Genomic DNA, 17,418 nt, shown 5'->3' on the forward strand with positions numbered 1-17,418 from the left:
AACCCAAACCCTAACCCTAACACAAACCCGGAAAAAAAAAAAAAAAAAAAAAAAAAAAAGGAGAGAGAGAAGATCAAAATAGGGCTGGGATTTAGCTCAGTGGTGCTGTGCCTGCTTGCAAGTGCAAGGTCCTGAGTTCAATTCCTAGTAACAAAACAAAAACAAAATAAAAGATCAAGATAAAGTGTCTGACGAAGGCCCATTTTGTGGTCCATAGCTAATGCCTTCTAGCTACATCAGCATGATGGAAGACATGAATGAGCTTCCTTGGGCCTGTTTTATAAGAACACTAACTCAGTTATAAGGATTCCATTCTCACCAATTATTATGGCGGGTAGGGTGGATTGTCAAGTTCATTCTCTTTGGGATCTGTCCAGGGGATTAGTGAATCATACATCCAAGTGTGCCAGAGTGGATTGTGGAGGATGTCTTTGGGGAGGTCTGTATCTGGTTCCTTACCTCTTCCTCTTTGCTAATATTCTGTTCTGTAGCAATGTTCCCCAGCCACCATGGACCTAGCAACTTTGCCCTGCCAGAAACTTCTACCATGATGTGTCTGCCTTGGAGCCAGCCATCCATGGACTAAATCATCCGAGACTGTAAGCCTAACTAAATCTCTTCTCTTTCAACTTGTGGCTATTTAGTATTGTGTCTTAGTAAAGGGCAAGGTGACTGACACACCTAATCAGTCCCTGAAGGCTCCGCCTATTGATACCATCACAGTGGTGATTAAGTTTTAACATGTTCCCCATGTTAAAGGAAACCTAAGTACTTGGACCACAGCAGACTTAAACAGTGTCCTTTAGAAAAACTAGATTGCTTTAGTGTGTTCTGTGTACTTACAGTGTCACTAGACAGCTGAGCAAGAACACGAATCAGAGTGTTTCTGAATAACGTAGAGCAATAGGAATCCAAAGAGAAACTGCAGATTCAGAAACATGGAGCATGTGGTGAGCAGAAATAGGGCACCCACTCGGCTAGTGGGTGACAGCGGTAAGCAGAGGGTCTCTTTGGCAGAAAGAACATTTCTTAGCATATCATCTGAAACCCATGAACCACATCACTTAAACTAAGACAAATGGCACAGTTGGCGAGAGCAAAGACTCACAGGAAGATACTGCATTCATAGTCACCTTATTTTGAACTCAAAGATATAGATATATACGTATATATAGAGAGAGTATGATATATAAATATCATATGCTATGTTTTGATGTTAATTCACCATCCTTTGAGGATATACTTGAACTTGGAATTCATAATCTTTCTCTGTTCCCTGGACAACACAACAAAAGTATTATTTCTTTTCTCTGTACCAAAGAACTCACACTATACATGCTTTGGGGCTGAGTCTGAAGATGGTCCTTCGCCTCTCCCTACACCCTTTTTCCTCATACATTAGAAAGTCAAACATTTGTAGACCCTGGATGGCACAGCCCCAGGAAACAGTTACATTGTATGTCCTTCCCTGTTCCTTCCTGAGCGTGCCCCATCACAAAATAATCATGCTATGTTCCACCTAGGCCACATAGCACTACTTGCCCCACCTTCTCTTCCTGTTTCTTTTCCTCTATAAATAAAGAGCGTGTTACTCTAGGTGGCCATTAGCTCCCTACAAGCTGTGGTTCCACCTGGTCCCAAACTTCAAGAATCATTGTGGTTTCTTCATTTCTTGTTCACTCTCCCTAGCTTCAGACCCTATGCTGTTTGAGTTGCAGCATATACACACTGTTATACCATGCTTTGGTTATGTCTTAATCGCTGGTGATTGTTTCACATCGCAGGATAGAATACTGCTTTGTTTTTTATAGTTGAATGAAGTTCCATTCAGTGGCTGTGATATGCTGGGTATGTAGAAATTTTCTAATCTTTTCCATCATAAAAATGCTATGGAAATAATAACTTCAGAAATACATAATCTTACGTGTGTATAATTACATGTGAGGATAAATTTCCAGAAGTGGGATTCCTGGATCAACCCAATGGATGTTATAACTGTTCATAGTTTACCAGGCATGCATTAGAGTCTGTGTTCTCTGCTGCTTTGCTGAGATTGTATCAGCAAACTTTAAAATTTTTGTCTGTTTACAGGGTAAAAAACTGCATCTCAGTGTAGTTTTGATGTACATTTCTGTTAAGAGAGGAAATGTGCACAATGGTTAAGAGAGTGGAGCCACAAATTTGGGATCAAAGTTAGGTTCCACCACTTCTCAGCTCTGTGACCCTGGGCAAGTGCTGTAACTTTTGCTGCCTGTATATCTTCATGAACGTACTTCAGAAAGTAATAACTGCCTTGGGTTAATATATGTGAGAAGCTGGCATAGGGCCTAGCACATAGTACATTTAGGTTCTTGTTCCTCTTGATAGTGGGGTTCATAGGAAGTCATGTGTTTTAAAGTCTATTATTCCTTTCTGTGAATTTTTATCCTTTCTCCGTATTTTCTATTATTTCTTAGTTTTTTTCCTAAGGATTTTTGTGAACTTTTAACATGTGCAAATTAGGCCTTTTTATATAATATGCTAGTGTCTGCACAGTCTGTTGCTTATCTTGTATCATTGCATCTGTTTTATATCATGCACATTTTTGAGCATTCATGTACTTGAATTTATCAATTTTTTCTTATACGGTTTAGGATTTTGATTTATAGGGAAGCACTTGAAGGTAATAAAGCAATTATCAACAGTGTTTTTCTCTGATACTTCGATGCATTTATTTTTTACATTTGAGTCTGTTTCATTTGGAACTTATACTGGCATAGTTATGGAAAATATTTTAAGCTTCCTTTATTAAGACTTTTATCAAAGCACTAAGATTAGATTTTAACCCACAACCAACCCTTTTCATGCTCAAAGTGCATCTTATGTAATGTAATTGAATTGCAAAAATTACAATAACAAGGGTAATTGGCATAAAAACATCACAATGCCTGCCCTCTTGCAGTAAAGGTTAAGGGCAGGCATCATGTCTCATAGGGAAAAAAAAGTATTGTGCACTATGAGATAAACAGACAAATAAAATCAGGGGCCCCCTGTCTATCTCAGTTCACAAATTAAATGAAGCCTTGAGCTGGTTCTTCTAAAGTTTGGCTTCCTTTGCAAATCTTTCAAGTTAATCTCTTTAATTTTCAAAATTCTTCTCTTGGTTTTCTTTTGACATATTTCACCACAGTGGTGCAGTTTGATGCTCTGTATGGGAGTAAATGAAGTTTCCTCCTCTTTGTTCTCCATACTTTCGTACAAATAATAGGAAGGGGAGTGAGGAACGGGTAATAAAGCTGGCTGTGCTAATGAACTCTTAATTTTCTAGTTTCTGATGCATTTGAGGGACCAGTATTTTAGGATTCATTTGTCTGGATGCTCCAACACCCACAAAAAGCTATTAGATCAAAAAAGTAGAGAATGCAGAGGGTGGAAACTTTGCTGCTATAAAAGTATTCCTAAACTTTGCAGCACTTTTTGACACTGAGGTAGCTTCTCCTGGGTGGGTAGTCACTCTGAGAGTTGCTCATTCCTGTTGCAAGCTGCTAAGGAATGAAATATGAAGAGATTTAATCAAAGTGTTTAGGTTGGTGGTATCACTTCAAAATAAAAGGTTTGGCTTTCAATTGTGACTATTCCCCAAGCAACATAACAGAAGGTGTCACACTGCTATCTAGCTGGTCCTGATATTGAGCCAGTAATTTCTCACCTTGACTGTTGATCCCAATCACCAAGAGAAATAGCTCCAGTCTAGTGTTTCTGCTGTGCTACTAAGGCTGAGAACCACCGTGTTAATCTTCATTTTATTTTATTTTTGTGGGAGACCCCACAGCAGAGGGTCAAATTCATGTTGCTCAAAGTGAGGTCTACAGACATGGGTGTCAAAATTATCTCTCTTGTTAAAATGGAAATTCATAGATTCAGACCCTGATTTATCAAAGCAGTCTCTTCAGAAATATACTAAAGTTTGAGAACTAATCTGAAAATAGGTATTAGAATATTTGTAGCTAACAAAATCCAATGAACTTTATTGTATTTTGTGTTTCTCCTTTTCTCTGTTTTAGAAAGTCTACTTTATAGCAGATTTAAATTGTATAAAAACCTATGATTTTTGATATTAAAAATAAACACCCAGGAGAAAACAATGAATGATTGGGTAGATATTTTATTAAAAAATGGGTGGCTACCTTAAAATGGGATTTGAAAAAAATCTCTAAATAGTATAGCTATATTATATATATTTAAATACCTACTTGATTACAAAATTGACTTTTTTAATGACTTGGGTAAAGATCTTTTTCTGTTGTTTCAGTACTAGGCATTGAACCTAGGGCCTTATGCAAGCTAGGCAAGCACTCTACCACTGAGCTACATCCCTGATCCAAGCTCTTTTGCAATTAAGTGCAAACTTTGCACCACCAGGAAACTTCTAACAGTCAAAATTCAGTTAATGATTCCATTTCTAGAGTCTTACAGTTTTAAGATTTAAATTCAAATTCTTAATAGTTATGGTACATGAAAATGTGATCTAAACTATTAGTCTTCCAATTAGAAAGAGATGCAGGATGAAACAAATGCGCTAATGCATCTACTCTCTACAGGAAGAATTTATGAAAAGCAGCATGAATGAAATTTTATTTCAGCCAAGAAGTAAGCTTTTTTTAAATGAAAATGATCAATACAATCTATGCCCCTCTCTGTTGGTATTCGGAGATTACCTGACATTGGGACATCCAACAAATGGAGACATCATGGAGATGTGCAATCACCACTGAGAGCGCCCAGAGCATCATGACACACCTGGCTTTCAAGTAGAGACACCTGGAATTTTTTAGTTACTTTTCTCTTATTGCTGACACAAAATACCTGACACCCAAAATTAAAGGGAGAAAGGTTAATTTGGCCTATAGTTCTTAGCGGTTTCAGTCAGCAATCAGCTGCCTCTAAGGGAGGGTGGCAGAAAGGCAACAATTCATAGCAGTTTAAGACAGTAACAGCACCTGGGGGTGGTCCTCAAAAGCATCTTCCTGCCCCCTTTCTCTTATGCAGATTAATTAGGGTGGGCAGCACTCACACCCTCAATCCTAGTGCATTGCCCCATGAATCAGTCACACACTCTAGATTCAGTCCCCTCCGAAAAAGCTCCATCTAAGACCACATGAAGCTTTGAGGACACATCCAGACACAAGCCATAACGTGGACTCAAGTTTAGGTTTCACTGTTGGTTATGGGAACATTAGATGCATTACTAGATTTCCCCCCTATATTCAGATGGAGGAATAAGGGAGGGGGAAAGAAAGGAAAGGACAAGAAACAAAAAGAGACTAGAAGGAAAAAATGGAAACAAAGCTTTTACAAATAAGCGGGGGAAGAGAAATTGAAGGTAGAGGAGGAGACTAGGAAAAAAAAAGAAGCAAGATATATCATGTACAGGTACAAATTCCCTATGATGAATGTTATCATGTATATCTAAAATATACCAATAAAATCATTCTTTAAAAAGATTTAACCAACACTTAACAAGCTCTTATTATGTATCAGGGATTATATGAGGTACTTTGACCAGCGCCTCTTATAAAACTAAGGCTACTGTTAGAAGGTCCCAGAATCAAGGGAATTTTGTTGAGCCTGCAAACTTAACAGTACCAAGAAACAAGCTGCAGTGCTTGCTGCACTATTTGCACACACCCACAAACTAAGGCCGCAGTTCGCCATTTGAGTTTGAGAATTATGTGAAATGTTTTCTTATCTGAAGTAGTTAAGTGTACACTATTTGTCACTTCCAGCAAACCTGACCTCTAGGCTGGATTTTTTACACCATATGGGGCTCTCCAGCACTCTGCCAACAGACATTATCTTGACTGCAGCTGAGGCAGGGTTGCTACTGTATTTCAGAGTTCATTTTCCTTTCAGAGCATGCTCTTTCTATGTAGTCCCAAAGTTATTTTAGCATCCAGCACACATGGACTAAGGGTTTTCCTGATTTTCTTTACATAGATGTAGTATAAAACATGGCCTGGTTTATGCTTTCAATCATCTAAATTTGTCCAGGCATGATAGAGGATGCCATACAATTTTCTTTTGGTGGTTAAAGCTTTACTGACATAATTGCAACCCAATCACATTTCTAAGATAACTAGTACAATATGTACTTATATAATTCAAAGTTTCCTGCAGGATTTCAGGCAAACAATGACCATGTTTTAAATCATCTGAAAAACAGAGTCTCAAAAGTGAAAGTACTTTTTTATCAACTGTGCAAGATTGCTCTAAGTAAATTCGTTTATTTCTTTGGCTTTTGACATCCTTCTCCCCAAGGGGGTCTCCCTTTTATCCTAGACCTGGCCTCATATTCTGGACTGTTCTCTTCTTTCCATCCTACCACCCAAGTTTCATATCCCAAACTCTTATCATGAAGTCTTATCAAGTGACTCAGAAGCTAATATAATTGTTCTAGTATGCTAGTAAATGTAATGCAGGATGAATCGTTACTCCAGATAATATATTTGCATTTTCATTGTGCTCTTCTAAGGATTGATACCAAGCTGAGGCCAAAGTGGGAATGTATGAATACATTAGAATGGGTAGACACTGAGGCCAAGATGTTTTGGCATATCTCACAGCCCTCATCAAAGCACACTACTAAACATCTAGCTAGTTGGTCTAAGTTTGGAATATAAAGATCATGAAGGTTCATCTGAGGTGAGAACCCTATATTGCTTTTAAAGATCTTTATCTTTTAATAGTAGAAATCATCATAAAACTGTCTGTATACATAGTGTGTGTGTGTCTGTGCGTGTCTGTGTGCTCATGCATGTGGGCCTGTAGGTATATAAAAATTTCAGGTTATCATCTGGATCACAGACTTAACTGGAACAAACCTGTAGAAATTTCAGGGCTGAAAGAGATGTATATATTTCTTGTTAAAGTATTTGCTTAGTGGCTTACCTCAAAACTAATTCATGTCCAGTGATCTTCTGTTTATTTGTTGTTTGTGGTTTTTTTTGGTATATATAGTACTCCAGAAATCTAGAAAGAGTAGGTAGATTTAAAAGGAAGAACACTAAAATAGTAGCAGCAGATTAGCAGTAAAAGGACCAAGCAGTGCTAGAATCAAACTGGAGAAGTAACAAGTTTAAAGAAGAGATAAAAAATAAGAAAAATTTATTCTGAAAATTCTATATGAAGTCATCCCCCCACCCATTGGGAGTGGAAGTTGCTGATGGCAGAAGTTTTACATACATTCTGATTTGTGTTTTCTTCATAATTGAAAGCTGATCTTTCAAATTGGATTTTTTAAAAAACAGTTTTGCCGGGCATGGTGGTGCAAGCCTGTAATCCCAACACTTGGGAGGCTGAGGCAGGAGGATCACTGTGAGTTCGAGAACACTGATTCCAGGTCCATCTCAACTACATAGTGAGACCCTGTCTCAAAAAAAAAAAAGTTTTATGGTGATTGCATTGGATTAGAACAGATTTATTCATATGCTGATATTCACACACATTTATCTTTAGATCTGCCCCCTAGGGACATTGTCATAGGTTCAGATGACTTCTGGGCATCCCTTGTAAAAGGATATTCAACATACAGGACTTGAAACTTAACTTCATTGTGTATTTCTGTGCCATCCCCTTCCTCTCTGCTTCCTGTCTCTGTGACCAAATACCTGAGATAATCATCTTAGAAGGAGGAATAGTTTGATGCATGGCTTCAGAGCTCTCACCCCTGTTGTTTGGCCCAGTTGTTTTGGACCTGTGGTAGCCCAGTGTCATGGTGGGAGCACATGCCAGAGGAGGCAACCTGTTCCCGTCATGGCAACCTGGAAGTTAAATAGAGTAGAAGGGTGCAGGATCTCAATATCCGATTAAGGGAACATCCCCAATTACCTAATTTCCTCTCATTTGGCCACACCTCTTTAAAGTTTCACCACTTCCCAAAAGTGCCAGAGCCTGTGAACCAAGCCTTCAATACATGGAAATTTAGGGGCATCTTTCTTCAAGTTATAGCTCTGGGAGTCAATTTTAATTGGTTTCCCCTTCCAGCCTTTGTTTTAATCCAGTCAAACAAATCCTAATTTTACTTTTAAAACAAATCTTAGCCCTCACTCACTGTCAACTATCAAGTCCAGTGTGCTTCGTTCCTTATATTTCCTTGGCTGGATTATCTTGGTACTTTCCACAATTACCCATGTAGCTCATTCTTGCCTCTTTCATATCTATCTGGCACATGCACACAGAGAGATCTATCTACAGGGTAACCCTCTTGAAGCTGCAATATAAACCAAAAGTTAAAATAAACAAACAAACAAAAGATTTTTGGCCTAAGAAGCTTCCCATGACCTGTCCATCTCATCCTCTGCAGTCACCTGTCAGCTTCATCACAATATACTTTGTATTCTAGATTGAGTTAGATGCTCTGCTGAGTTGAGCTTGTCCAGCCTTGTTGTCTAGAAAATAGAATATGATTCAGTAGTTAGTGCTTGTGAATATTATGTCCACTGAATGACTGCTGCTCTTGGAATGAATGTTGTAATGATTCCCATGCCATTTTTACCCACCCTCTTCATTTATGTGAAAATGTTAGCACTCAGAAGGGTTCTGAGTAAAGAAGTAAAAGCAGCAAGTAAATATATGAAAAAATGTTCCATATCACTGGTCATTTGGGAGATGCAGATGAAAACAACACTGAGATTCCACCTCACCTCACAAAGAATGGCTGCTATCAAGAAATCAAACAATAAGAAATGTTGGCGGGGTTGTGGGGAGATAGGAACCCTTCTCCATTGTTGGTGGGAGTGCAGGCTGGTGCAACCACTGTGGAAATCAATATGGAGATAGCTCAAAGATCTGGGATTAGAGTTTCCATTTGCCCCAGCCATCCCTCTGCTGGGCATCTTTCCAAAAGAATTAAAAGAATCATACCACAGTGATATATGTGCACCTATGTTTATAGCAGCACAGTTTGTAATAGCTAAAACTTTGAAAGAGTGCATTTGCCCATCAGTTGGAACCTGGATAAAGAGGATGTGGTTTTTCAATAAAATGAAATACTATTCAGCCATAAAGAATGAGAAATTAGATTCATTTATAGGAAAATGGATACACATAGAGGATATACTCCTAAGTGAAATAAATAAGTCACAGGTGTCAATACTGAATTGTTTCTTTGGTGTGAAAAACTATAAAAGTACATAAGATCCTAATGAGATAATTGACAATGTGAAATAGGAAGAAAAGAGCTAAAGGTGTAGGGAAAGTAGGAAGGGTAGGGAAAGGTAATAAGGGAAAGGGAACAAAATAGGAGAAAATGAAAAAATGGAAATAAAATGTTTGTAAATGGTGAGGGGAGAAGGGGGTGAAGGGAGGGCAGGGACAAGGGGAAAAATGAGAACCAAGACCTGTCATGTAAAGGTACAGGATCCCAATGATGAACGTAACTGTACTGTATACCTAAAATGTACCAATAAACTCAATTCAAAAAAGAGTAATTCTGCCCTAAATATGAGAGTACTTTCATGTCAATATGCAATAATTCCCATTAATTTAAAATTGACAATAAAATTGTATGTATTTATTGTGTACAACAAACACATTGTTTTAAAGTATATGTAAACTATATATTGACTAGCTAATTCGTGTATACATTACTTCACATGTTTCTCATTTTGCATTGATGACACTTTATTTCTTAGCATTTTTTGAAAATACATTATATTGTTAACTATAGTCACCACATTGTATAATAGATCTCTTGGACTTATTTCTTCTATCTAATTGAAGTTTTGTATCATTTTATCAACTTATCCCCAATGCCCTCTGGCCAAACAACCATTTTATTCTCTGATTCCATAAAATAAGCATTTTTTAGATTGTACATATGAATGCGATCAGGCAGCATTTATTTTTCTGTTCCTGCCTTAACATATCTCCTCTAGGTTAACCCAAGTTGTCAAAGTGAAAAGATTTCCTTGTTTTTTTAAATGGCTGAATAGTATTGCATTTTCTGTATCTATTCATTTCTTTATTATTTATTTATTCATTGATGAACATGTAGTTTGATTCCATATCTTGGCTATTGTGAAGGGTGCTGCAATAAATATGGGGATGCAGATATCTCTTCACTACTTTGATTTCATTTCTTTTCAAAATAGATTCGGTAGTGGGGTTTCTGGAGCACATGGTAGTTTTATTTTTAATATTTTGAGGAACTTCCATTTTGTTTCTCCCAATAATATTTCCATTCTCACCAACAGTGTGCCAAGGATTTCCTTTTCTTCACATCCTTGACAGTTTTTGTTATCTTTTGTTTTTTATAATAAGATTCTTAGTGGAATGAAGTGGCATCTCATGTGATTTTAACTTATATTTCCTTGATGATTAGCAATGTTGAGAATTTTTTAATAAAATTTTAGATATTTGTGTGGCTTTTATTGACAAATATCTAGTTGAGTCCTTTGCTAATTTTAAAATCGTTTTCTTATTATTGAGTTTTTTGTGTCTTTTATATTTTAGATATCAACCCCTTAACCTATATATAGCTTGCAAATATTTTCTCTCATTTTGTAGGTTATCTTTTTGCTCTGATAGTTTTCTTTGATATGCAGAAACTTTTTACTTTGATACAGTCCTGTTTGTCTAATTTTGCTTTCTTGCCTATACTTTAGAAATCATGTGAATGGATTTTAATTAGTGATCTTTCTACTTTTTTCTTACTTTTCTAGACAGTTTGCCTTGCTCAAAAAGTGAAATAGGCAAAAAAAAAATTAGGGATAGATATTTTTCTGTGGCTCTTGAAAAGTTAATTAACTAATAATAATTGGTGGTAATTTGCCGATACAGTTGTTTTTGATGTGGTAAAAAGAAAGTGTGTGGTAAAAGATTTACCTCTGAGAATGTGTGGTCAGAGATTTAACTATAGAAGGTAAAATTTGGTGCCATTTTGAAGTTGCTGTAATTCTTTCAGGTCACCAAGGTACCATTTAGTAAATTAGTGTTGTGTTGATTAATTTTAACTCCACAGATTAGTTCACTGAATAATGGAATAGGCTTGAAACATTGAAAATAAAATCTGATATAGTCTCTTTATTGGTGTCTATAACTTGTGAATTACAGCATGCTTAAATATTTTAAATTAGGAAGATAATAATCTGTTTTTCTATGAATATTTAACACAGAGCTATAACATTGCAGTTAGATATAAATAGAAATTACAGCTCATAGTTAATTAAACAATTCAGAGATCCCTTCCTGTTTTATAGTCTGTTTTTGGTATTAGGGTATAAGCTGAGTGAATTAAATACAAAGACACATAATACAGTGATTTGCATAAGACTGCCAACAAAAATAAACCTGGATGTGATTAAGGTTATGAAAATGGGGTTAGCTTAGCTATACAGGCTCATGCAAGCATGTGAAACAAGGACAACTGGATTCACAAACTGATTTATTACATCAACTGCAGGTGTTGAGTTTTATGTGCATTAGAGATTATCAGACTTGTCTCTGCATATTTCAATTTGACTATTATAAATTTTTAAAAGTATGTGTTTTCAGTATAGGTCCCGGGTACCAGAGAAAGAGAGAGAGAGAGAGAGAGAGAGAGAGAGAGAGAGAGAGAGAGAAATGAAAATGAAAGATGGATAATAGGAAGTAAGATCTTTCTCAAATGAAAAGGGGAACAAGAGATGGGGGGAGGGAAGGTGAGAAAAATTGATTTTTTTTAAAAAAAGGTGAAGATAAAATGGAAACAGCTTTTGCAAATGGAAAGGGGGAAGAAGAATTATGTGGCCAAAAAAAGAATTACTCACTGGAACATTTTCAAAAAAAATAGATAGTATCTTAATCCCTGACTCTTTTGAAAGTTAATCTAAGGTGTAGGGGAAGTGAGAAGGGTAGGGGATAGGAAATAGGGAAAAGAAAAATATGAGAAAATGAAAAAATGGAAATAAAGTGTTTGTAAATGGGGAGGGGAGGAGGGGGTGAAGGGAGGGCAGGGGTAAGGGGTAAAAATGAGAACCAAGACCTGACATGTAAAGGTATAAGAGCCCAATGATGAATGTAACTGTACTGTATACCTAAAATGTACCAATAAACTCATTGAGGAAAAAGGTTAATCTCCTTAAAAATATAAGAATCTTGGTTTGAATTTTAATCATATCAGAATAAAATCAGTGTTTTGAAATAATCTTCTTTCCACATATAGCAGAAGTTTAGTTTGAGAGTCTGCCAAAAAGTGATCAAACCATTCGTACTGCTTTTGGGGTCATTTCTATAGTGTGATCTCCTGGCAGTGTTTCCTCACTTGGAGCACAGAAGAGGGACGATAAGGTTGTGCCCCACATGTGGGGCCATTCAGATATCCTGATTATTGAATCATGACTGTCCTTGTTGATGATATACAGTCATGTGCCACACAATGACATTTATTTAGATAAAAAATGAACCTCATATGCAAAGGTGGTCCCACATACAACAGGTGGTTTCCCCAAGGAAAATCACAGGCATCCTAGTTAAATACAACCTACGATGTTCACGTAATGACAAGGTTGCCTAATGATGCATTTACCAGAACTTATTCTATTGTACAGCAATGCATAACTGCTCATTGTGTGTGTGTGTGTGTGTGTGTGTGTGTGTGCACAAGAGAGCGAGAGAGAGAGGACTTGTTTGGAGTTAATTATATTGATCAGGAAAGAAAATGTAACCACCATAGAATGTTGACTTAAAACTCAATATTAAGATGCTAGTTGTTCCAATAATTCCTAGAATTAAATTTTATTGAATTCTTAAAATAAATTTCACATCAAATTAGGGCTATTGCCACAGTTCATTTACTGTTCTTTTTATTTTGGAAAAAAATAATCACATCCATATTATGGCAGCAATTTTAAACATTTCAAGCATTTTATTGTAAGAAAAAATGATCTTTTATAGCAGTAAATTTTAGAGAATGACTAATGTTTACTCCTTAATGTGCGGATTTTGCTTTTCAAAATTTCATTTTCTTAAAAAAATACAAATTTGCAAGGTCATGCCTCAAGTTGGTGGTTTGCCAAAGTATGTTCTGTATTGTGAGGTCTTTAAAACGTACCAAAAATACTCATTAACTACTTAGGAGCTTGCTGTTTCCATGTTTGTAAAAAGTACCATATTGTTCTGGCCTTAAGAGAAAGCATGAACCTTACACAAGTTTCAAAACTTAAGGTTCAATTTTTGTCTGTTAACTTGTGTAATGAAATTTTTATTGAAGTTGGCTTAAAATATTCACATATGTGTTTCTCATGCTTAGTTCTGTTATTTACAGAATGTTTTCCTTCTACATATTTTAAATTATAAATGCTTGACTTAAAGCAGCTGCGTATTCACTTCTTTTCTAACCCTTGGCATGTAAGGCTTGCTCTAGGCCTTGTCTTCATTTTACCTTTCACCAGATTTCAAATGTGAGGCATTTTTCTTGCACTTTTAAAACCAAGGAAATTATTCACAAATGTCATATGGTGACTGCAGTTATTTGTCTACTTTCCTTAAAATTGTTTTACCTCTGTGCTATACTTCAAAGAATATGATTTTGGCTAGAAGATACACTGCTGAAACCATAAGTGGAGCTGGAATTCACAAATAAAAAGAATTTATCTTAATAATTTACTGTTCATTGTGTCTTCATTGAAATAATATGCCATTACTGTTACATTGTTGAAACTGCTAAGCCAATATGTTGACTAGATGGAGGAAAAGATGCATAATCTAAATAAATAAGGAAGTTGAAATCTTGAGAATTAGGATATATTTGCATCTATGCAATGAAGTACTATTTAATTTTAGGTCTACAAAGTCAAGATATGAAATTATATGCACAGCAATTATACCTTAATATGCTAATGATAATGTGTAATAAAACAACGTTAAAATTGAATTTTATTTTGAAATTTTCTATAACTGATATAATCAAATCCTTTGTAGACCAAAAAAATGGCTTTTTTTTTCCAGTACTGAGAATTGAACCCAAAGCTTTTTCACTGAGCTGCATCCCTGGCATTTAAAAAGATGTTTTTGTTTTGAGAAAGAGTCTTGCAAAGTTGCCCACCCTGGGCTCAAATTTATGCTTCTTCTGGGTTAGCCTCCCAGAGTGCTGGGGGATTGTATGTTAACAGCCAAAAGGGCCTCTTGAAATGATCCAGTTTTTCATTATGTAAAGTTTCATTTGGGAGCATATAATGTATAATGTATAATGAAATTCACACCATTTAAATGCTCAAAAGAATGAACAAATTTTTGTTGCTTAATGGAAATAAAGTTATATTTACATGTGGGGTTGAATAAGAAAGATTTCAGAAAGCCTGCCTGACAGTTTTCTATGAGTAGTTAATTCCCCTTGGTGTATTTTGTTTTGTCTTGTTTATTTTTTGTGACTGGAATTGAATCCAGGACCTGCACACTGAGCTGTATCCCTAGCCCTTTCAAACATTTTTTTTTTTCTGAGGGTTATGCTAAGCTGCCAATTTGCCCCCATGGGACTCAAACTTTTCATCCTCTTCCCCCAGCCCTGAGTGCTGAGATTACAGGTGTGCACCATCATGCCCAGGTCTCCCCTGTTTTTTATGTGCAGTGGAGAAGGTACTTATCTAAGTCAAGATTCCTTAGTTTTACCATTTTATGCTAATAGTGTTATATTACTATATGTGTGATAAACCAGGTGTTTTAATTGTTACGAGTAGGCATTAGCCATAGAAGTGAGGCTGGTGAATGGACAAAAGGACAAGTGAGTGAGAGAGGAAGAGACACTCTGATTCCTAAAGGACAAATATACACGCTGGTGTGGGCACAGCTTGTTAACTTTACTGGATTAAGAGACTCTTGGAAAGGCGATTCAATCTCAGGAGTGCTGTACTCACCAGTGGACTAATTCACAAATATCCACAGCTGAATATGCCGTTAGGCGATGGACTCAGCTCAAGGTGGAAACGGGCTGTGCCTCTGAGTGGTATATCTCTTGCCGCACTGTTCCCCTGCTCTGCTCCCTGGCCTCCACGAGTTGGATAGCTTGCTCTGCCACGCCTTTCTACTATGATGTTCCTGTCTTGGAATCAGCTGACCATAAACTGAATCCTCTGAAACTGTGAGCCAAATTAAAGCTCTTTTTTGGGGGGTGGGGGGGTTACCAGGGATCAGTCTCGGGACCTTGCCCTTGCGAGGCAGGCGGTGGCACCACTGAGCTAAATTTCCAGCCCAAAGCTCTCCTTTTTTAAATTGTAGGAGTTGGTGTTGTGTCCCGGTGACAGTTGGTTTATTATTAAAGCTGTCATTCTGTGAGCAGGGGATGACATGTGCTGATGACAAAGTTCTTATCTTCTCCTATTGTCATTCATTACTACTCTTAAGATGGTTAAAAAGTAAATAGATGTAAAAAGTGACCTGCAGTTCTTTTAGTATTATATTTGGATGGTCCATTCTCGGGGGCACATCACCCCTCCTGTATCTGTGACTCCTATTCCTGAGCCAAGATTTCTTCTTGGACTTAGTTTTAAACATTACACTTCAGTTAGCCATAGCCAATGTACTGAGGCTGGTACTTGACCTGAAACCCTTTGCCATCTTGCCTTCGAGATTATAGTTCCTGCAGGGCTGGTAGTTATTGTCCATTGCATTCAGCCTAATTGTTCCTTCCTGTTGGAGTGTTGGCTGGTATTAACTACTTGCCGGATACAGTAATTTTCAATACCTGTATATTAGTTTGTTACAGCTGCCATAACAAAGTACACACTTGGTAGCTTAAGCAACATAATTTATTTTCTTGCAGTTCTGGACATGAGAAGGCTATATCAAGATGATCAAAGAATTGGGTTCTTGTGGTGCTTTTCTCCTTGCATTTTCTCTTGACTTCTCCCTGTGGCTGTCTTATGCTCTATCATCCTATTTCTCTTCACTCCTATTGAATGAGGGCCCACCCATGTAACCTTATTTAACCTTCATTACCTTTTTAAACATCCTGTTTCTGAAATACTGGGGTGTATTAGTCATCTTTTAGTTACTGTGACAAATGCTTCAGATAATTATTTTTAAATTTATCTTGGCTCATGGTTTCAGAATTTTCAGTCAATGGTCAGTTGGTCACAATGCCTTTTTTTTTATCTTATTGAATTTATTGGTACTTTTTAAGTATACAGTACAGTTACAGTCATCATTGGGATCTTGTACCTTGAACATGACAGATCTTGGTTCTCATTTTTTTCCCATACCCCTGCCCTCCCTTCATCCCCTCCACCCTCCCCTATTTACAGACTTTGTTTCCATTTTTTCCTTTTCTCATATTTTCTCTTGTCCCTTTTTTCCTTTCCCTACCCTTCCCACCTCCCCTATACCTTTAGCCCTTTTCTTTCTATTTCACATTATCAGTTATACAGTTTGGATCTTATTTACACTTTTAGTTTTACACACTAGAAAAACTATTCAGTAGGTCACATTGCTTTTTGGGTCTGTGGTGGCACAATACTTCATGGTAGGTCTGTGTAGCTGAGGACACTGCTTTCCTCATGGCAGCCAGGAGGGAAAAAAAGAGAGGAACGCATTGGTATCCTAATATCCTCTTCAAGAACTGCGCCCCATCCAGTGACTCAGTTTCCTTCCTCTGCCCACCAAGAGCAACACAGGCCTGAAACCAAGCCTTCAATACATAGGATTTTGTAGGATACTCAGTATCCAAACAATAACATGGGGGTTAAGACTTCAGCATGTGAATTTGGAGGAACCACACTATAGCCCATAACAACTTGATTAAAAATGCCCTCCTCAGGCAGCCTTATCAGCTATTTCCTCCTGGCCCAGCAAATAACTACAGAGTTCAGCTTCCTCAGACAATGCTTTTTCTATTAGTGCTTTCTTTAAAAAAAAAAAAAAAAAAAAAGAACACAGTGAAATGCAGCAAGTAGTGGCCTAGGAAGTAGAAGTCCTGGGTTCTAGCCCTATTCCTGCCCCTAGGGGTTGTGCAAGTGTCCTGGTCATGTGCGCTTTTTATTCTCTATAAAATAAAGAGGTACTATCAGATGACTGTATTGGTTTTTCTTCAGAGGTAAAATATGCTGAGACTTTACTTAGAGTTCTTTCTTCTTTCAACCATTAATTTATTCACTTGCCTTGTGTCACTAGTGTGACTCACTTTATATGAAAGGGATCAGTGGCACCCTGCTGGAGTAGCCAGCACTCCAGCAACCCACCCATTCTTTTTTTTTTTCTCATATTTCTTTTTCCTATTCAGTGCTGCTTCACAATGTTTGACTCATTTTCTCCATTAAAAGTCTCCAAGTTTTATCCTTACTACCTCTACTGCTAGACAGATTTTCAAGTTGTATATTCTATTGGGATTTTTAGGACAAGTTTTAAAATATGATTGCACAATAGTTTCTCAAAGTAGGCTTATTTTGTAAACTTCCTAAATAGTAACAT

The 17,418-nt window shown here is 37.0% G+C and overlaps 1 protein-coding gene across 3 annotated transcripts in view; it reads left to right on the forward strand.

The window, feature by feature from the left end:
• The window catches only part of Eya1 (EYA transcriptional coactivator and phosphatase 1), a 419,270-nt gene that overhangs the window by 95,525 nt on the left and 306,327 nt on the right, over positions 1-17,418 (forward strand). For all 3 annotated transcript variants that reach the window (XM_019205234.2, XM_019205233.2, XM_033760575.1), the window contains exon 3: positions 492-599. The gene's annotated coding sequence lies outside the window, so the exon portion shown is untranslated. The remainder of the gene's footprint in view (positions 1-491; positions 600-17,418) is intronic.

Source organism: Fukomys damarensis, unplaced genomic scaffold (assembly GCF_012274545.1).
Source record: "Fukomys damarensis isolate Sample0158 unplaced genomic scaffold, DMR_v1.0_HiC HiC_scaffold_5, whole genome shotgun sequence".
Lineage (NCBI taxonomy): Eukaryota > Metazoa > Chordata > Mammalia > Rodentia > Bathyergidae > Fukomys > Fukomys damarensis.